At 47.0% G+C, this 6,034-nt stretch overlaps 1 long non-coding RNA gene across 1 annotated transcript; it reads left to right on the plus strand.

The window, feature by feature from the left end:
• Positions 1-1,602: 1,602 nt before the first annotated feature.
• On the plus strand, positions 1,603-5,722 carry LOC115286219. The gene is made up of 3 exons (XR_003905959.1): positions 1,603-1,787; positions 2,487-2,734; positions 5,371-5,722. It is a non-coding gene; the product is annotated as an uncharacterized LOC115286219 (long non-coding RNA).
• The last annotated feature ends 312 nt before the right edge of the window (positions 5,723-6,034 follow it).

The raw sequence follows: 6,034 nt of genomic DNA on the forward strand, positions 1-6,034 counted from the left end.
ATTTGAGCCCATCACACAACCTAGTAGTTTCTGAATTCCCAGGGCCATTTCTGTTTCTTGTGGTCTCCTCTCCCTCCCACTCTCTATTGTGCCTGAAATTCTATTATTCCAGGACATCAAGTCACATTTGGGAGGCAAGACACCAAAAGTGAACAAACATCATGAGTACAAAGGAAAGTTGAAGAGCATCTGCCCCCTTCTAGGCCAACCTCTTGTATTCATGGTGCTCCCAGAATGGAGGGTTTTTAATCTGACACTAGATAATTAGGCATGACAGACTTCCTATGGAGAAGTGGTCAAGGCTCAGGACTAGAACTTAAGACAAAGGCAATGTAGTCTCCACCTTGGGGCTACCAGTCCAAAAGTACAGTCCCCACAGAAGTCACACCTGACCACCAAGTCCTCAAAGCAATGCACACAGGTCCCTGTCTTCCATCTTAAGGTCTTCTGTATAACTCATTAGTAGAAGCTGTGACCCAAACACCAGGGAACCCACAGCCCACCTAAAGGTGCTATTCAGGATGGGGAGCATGCCTTCAGGCTACTAATGGAAACTTTGTTGTAGTCTTCCAAAAATGTTTGTCAATGGTGAACACCACAGACTCAATTACAGCAAACAAGGGAGACAGGCTAAAACCCCATCCTGATTTACTCAAAACTCAGACTGACAAATGCTGAGGTCATCTCCACATTGATGCCATGCTGCCCTTCACGGAGACAGATGCCCACAAAAGGAAAACCCTTGTTTATCTGTTTAGCATGCTTAATGCACAGGTAAGAGTTTCTCTCCAGTGAGAACTGACTTTTTCCCCCCAAGGGATGTGGGAAAATGTGAGGCCAGCACAGGAAGGGTTCTTCTCCATGGTCAAATGTCATACGTCAAAGGGATATGGACTCTTCAAAGGTGATACCACATGGTGCTTCTTCCCAAAAAAACCCTCACGCTACATTCCTGGTGTTCTCCCTAGTGCTGAGGGCATACTGAAGGGTACTCATGCTGATGACATTTCAGGGGTTTCTCTCCATGACCATTACTCCCAGGTCTCCTACAGGATAAGGAGGCACTAAAACTAAGTTGCATTCCCAGGGTCCTCTTCATCCAACAGGAGCCAACTTTGCCTGCCCCTGCTGAGAGACTATCCCTATAGCTCAACATCTCTATAGGGTGAATGGCCCAGCAAGGCTTTACCGCTGGTGAATTCCACAGCCATGGCCCCATAGGTGGCATTGGCTTAGCAGCAGCCCCCATGGGACAGGCCGAGTCTTGAAAAACTTGGCATAGATGGGGACAGACCATAGTTGCTAAACAAGTTTGCTTGAACAGTATTGAAGCCACCCCAAGTCAGCTCTCTAGTTACTCAGGACAGGACAGCACACCCAGAGCATGCATGCACCTCCACACTTCAGGAGTGGCTCCGCCCACACTGGCTCCCAGAGCAGGCTTCCAAGTTCTCCAGCACCGCATCACCAAGCAGGTTTCTCTGGCTAAGTTCCATACTCAGGTCATAATCTAGTTCACTAGGACCAACATTACCAAGGGCTCCATGATACCAGGCAACGCTCCTGGATCCATTCCATGCTCCACTTCTAGCTTAACAAGTCTGACTTTTCTGAGAGAGCATGGCCCCAAAGACAAAGCCTTGATTTGGTAGAAGAGCTAGCTGAGCTCCTGTCTGGGAGACAAGCTCTGGTGTTGTCTGGCATCCCCACCTCAAGCCTCTTCAGACCCAAGCAAAGAAATTCTCCACTCAAATCCTACAATCTGCTCAAACTGAGGCTGCAAACAGGTATGCCTTAATGAAAGCAAGTTTTTCCAGCCCAGCTAAAGCCTTATGCCTGAGGGTCCCACCAGCCAACCTCATGTTTGATGCTCCCAGCTGTTAGAAGACTCCACATGGCTAGGCAACCTAAGGCCAGTTGTAGCCATACTAGAGGCTAACTTCACTCAACACAGCCAGAGTGGCCCACAACTGCCAGGAGTTTAAGCAGAGAACACCAAGACTTCTGTGGCCATACCAGGGAGCACATTCCCCCAAACTGGTCAGCAGGCTCAACCTGAAAAAGACCATGCACTTGGTGAGAAGTTACAAGTCCTCTATTAAATTGGAATCTAAGTTCGCTCCAATGAGCTTTATCATTACAAAATGGATTCATCTATTGCCATTTGTTAGTCCCTTGAGTGTGTGGCCTTCTAGAGACCTCAGGACAAGGGAGATTTAGGCACCAACACTCTATTCCAAGTATGGGGAAGGTCCAATTGGGTGAGCTTCCATGAGGAAGTGTACTTCAGGACTTCAAGAGCAACTGTGTAGATCCCACAGTAAGAAAGCAAGAGCCAGAAGACAGGGTACACAAGACCAGTGACCTTACTGCCCAGAGGAACCAGTTTCCTGGTGGTAAGGACAATGGTGAACAAGAGCTAGAAGGTAAAAGGGCACAGCTCCCTCCCATAGGGAGGTAGCTAATTCTTGACCCTTCACTCTCAGCGTTCCGGAATGGATTCCATCAGAAGCCAAGGAAGCTTCCCTTAGAGCTTAATGCACATCAGCCATGACCCGAACACCAAATTTCCAAGAAACATCAAGAAACGGCTAGTCTTTTAAGTGCTGATTCCACCTGAGCAGAAACTCTACACGTTCCTGAAAGCCAGCAACATTCTGTCATCTACCAGTATTTGAAAGAATGCTGTATACAGCTGGGCTTTCTAAAAAATGGACACTGATTGCTGAAAATGGTGAGATGCTCCTAACTCCAACCAATTGCATTAAGCAGCAAAAAAAGATCTTGGTTATGTGGGAACTAGGAGGGACAGTCGAGCAGCAAGATTTCCTGCTAATAACGGTTTGAGCTCAGAATTTCACATTGATCTATGGTCTGGAAGGTATTCAGGGGTCTTTTCATGTGGGGTCAGAAGTGTTACAGAAGACAAGCCCTTAGCAACAGGATCAAGTCCTGTACCAGACTGATCCAGGATTGGCCAATTTTAACTTTAAGTTGGGGTACCATCGTGGTTTAGGGGATTAAATGCAAGCCATGAGCACATATAGATACAGCCTTGATCTAAGTACTTGATATTAAGGTGATTAACCTGAGGAGGCCATGAAAGGACCAGTACCTATCTATCCCAAGGAGTTCCTATCTACTGACTTGAACTTGGCTCTGGGCACAGAACTGAATACCTCCATAGACTCAGAGGCCCAACTATAAAGGTGTCCCCATAGATGTGCTAATGTGGTCCCTGCTTCCATGCTCATTAGCACTGTCCACCCTGAAGTGTCCATGCAGTCTATCTAGAATGACCATTCACTGCCAGTCCCTAGGGACAGGAGGAAGCAGACAGGTCCTCAAGCAGTAGTCTGGTGAAGTTTCCTTTTCAAAAGGCCTCAAAGGGCTTACCCACCACTCCCTCTGGAAAAGTACAACACTTCACTGAGGCCAGCCCTTCCCTGGCCTGCTCTCTGGATAGCCCCCTAGGACAATCCTTGGCACTAATTTCACCCCACACCTGCTGCCAGTCTTTATTATGCTTACCTTCTGTAGAGTTCTGTATACTTCATCTATCGCTCCAAAGCCATTTCTACCCAAAGTCCCTTCCAATCGTAAGAGGTAGGAGCAGCCCTCCCCCACCTGAATTTATCCAAACTTTTCCTTTGGCTATAGGCTATCAACCTTTAACCTCCTCCACAAGTAATCAACTTCATTCCCACAAGGAAATCCTGGCCAGGGCAGAAGTCAGTCTCCCAACACTTGGGGTCCTTACACATCCTAAAATAGGTATGAGTGAGGACCCTGGTACTAGACAGCCCTGGGCTCTAGTGACACCCAGGCTTCTAGCCGAGAGGTCTTGGGCCCTCAGCCCATCGTCTGAGCACAGTAAGAACTTTAGATGCATAGTCCACATTGACTTGTTAAGATTTGCATTCCAGATGTGACAAGATGTGACAACTTACAAAGCACTTTTATGTCCAAGTCTCAAGAATAATTACAATCAGTGTGGCAGAGACTCCTTGGTATGTTCTGTCCAATGAAGCAGGCATCTGAAGAAGCCTGTTCCTGTCTGCAGGGCCAGATAGGAATTTGGCACATCGAGTTAATCTGGAATTAGGCCAACAATAGGGATAACTGACAAGACTAAATCTCCCTAAGTTTTAGGAGTCCTGTGTGTACAGGTGACAAAGCAGTAACTGATTTAAGAACTGCAGTTTCATTTGAAGGTCTTGTTATCTGGTCAGTTCTGGTCATGTTAGTCACTTGGTTTGCCAAGGAACTAAGACAGTTACAGCCGAGCTATCCCCTTAAGTCTGGAGCCGATTTGTAAGGTTCCTTTTGGACGATCAGAACACTATTAGACTCAGCCAACTCCCTTTACACTAGGCATGATTTAGCCACCACCACCAAGGCAGCCCCACAAGGAGTCATTCTGCTACCTAATCAGTTTTATGGGAAGTAGTTTTGGGATTCTAGGTCCTCTCCAACTTCAGGGTTAAAGGCCAATTCTGTCCAGGTTGAGAGGTTAGAAAGTCCGCAGTGTATCCCAAATCTAGATGTTTCTAGTGGGGAAAACAACACAAAACAAAAACTAACCTTTATTCACTCAGTCAGATCCCAGGACCCAACATCCGGATACTCAGGTAGAACTGGTTTTTCTAGCCATTGGGACAAACCTACGAACCTAGATCACAGCCCAGAGCAAGTGTACCCAATGATACTAACACTTCCAGAAGTCTTAGCTGTAGTGTTAGGACTGTGACCCCTACATCCCTGATAAATGTGACTCCTCTGTAAACCTGAAGATGAAACATCTAGAGTCCAGAGACCTAGTTCCATGACTTGCCCCAGGAGAGTCCTGGTCCAAGTGCAGCTCTTTAAGAATATCACGTTTAGCATGGGAAGTGTTTATAAGGAAACTAAGGACAATTTTAAGCACTACAAAAAGAGGCAGGTTAGCCCCAGCTGTTTTAACTCCTGTACAGTATGGCAGGGGTCCTGGGAGCTAGTCTGAAGTCACTGGTTCCGGGGAATGACTAACACTAGCCATGCATAAATTAGCATGTAGATTGATCATGATGCTTGGTGGCTTAGCACTTCAGGACTGAAGTGCTCAGCACCCAGGTGTCCACGCCAGAAATCCAGCATTCCTGGGCTACTGCTTCTGGCCTCACCCACATCGTGTAGTTCAGTGCATTTCACGGCTGGCACATCTCTGTGTCCTCACCCCTCTATTCCCGCTGCCACCATGCTCTCCCCGTTTACTCTGGTCGTCTTCAACTTCAGCTGGTCAACCCCTCACTTCCAGCCTTGCTCCACCTAACCCCCTCCACAAGGCCAGAGAAGTGAGCTCTAAATCCAATCTTCCTCCTGTTGTTTCAGACACCCTAACACGTCCCTCTGAGTCTCTTGAGACTGAAGACCCTCCAAGGACCACAGAGGAAACAGCCTCAAGATTCCCTCTTGCCCTCTCCTTGCCAGCTCCCACTACCAGCATTATTTAGGGCCAACTTTGGCCAGCTTTCTATGGACACATACATTCATCACACCATACATACACTCCTTCAGGTTTCAACTATTGGAGAAAATAGCTCATAGAAAGAACTCCAACCTTAAAAGGGATGGCATCAAGCATCAAGTTTCTGTAGCACCTCCAGCTCCTTGGCATGATGCCTGGCACACGGAGGCACTCCTGTTCTTTCAAGTTACTTCCATTACAACAATCCTGTTTTCCCATGATGCACTCAATTTTACAGAGGGCTATAGAAAGCCTAAGCTCCAGAATGAAGAATTGGATAAACAAAAAACAGTGTGTACAACCTTAATGCAAAGGGTGTGCCCATCTTTCATCTAATATCAAAAGCAGGATTCTGTGACGGACAGTCCACATAAGTGAAACATTGAGGTGTTCGCTTGATTCCTCCATGGTCAAGAAATATTTTGGTGCTAGGAAGTGGGGTGTGATTGGTGGGCACAAGAGGGTTGAAAGGAGCTTTCTGAGCCAATCCTGGAATACTGTGCTACACAAGAAGCCACTTGCTGGAAT

The sequence above is a fragment of the Suricata suricatta genome, chromosome 1, assembly GCF_006229205.1.
Source record: "Suricata suricatta isolate VVHF042 chromosome 1, meerkat_22Aug2017_6uvM2_HiC, whole genome shotgun sequence".
NCBI lineage: Eukaryota > Metazoa > Chordata > Mammalia > Carnivora > Herpestidae > Suricata > Suricata suricatta.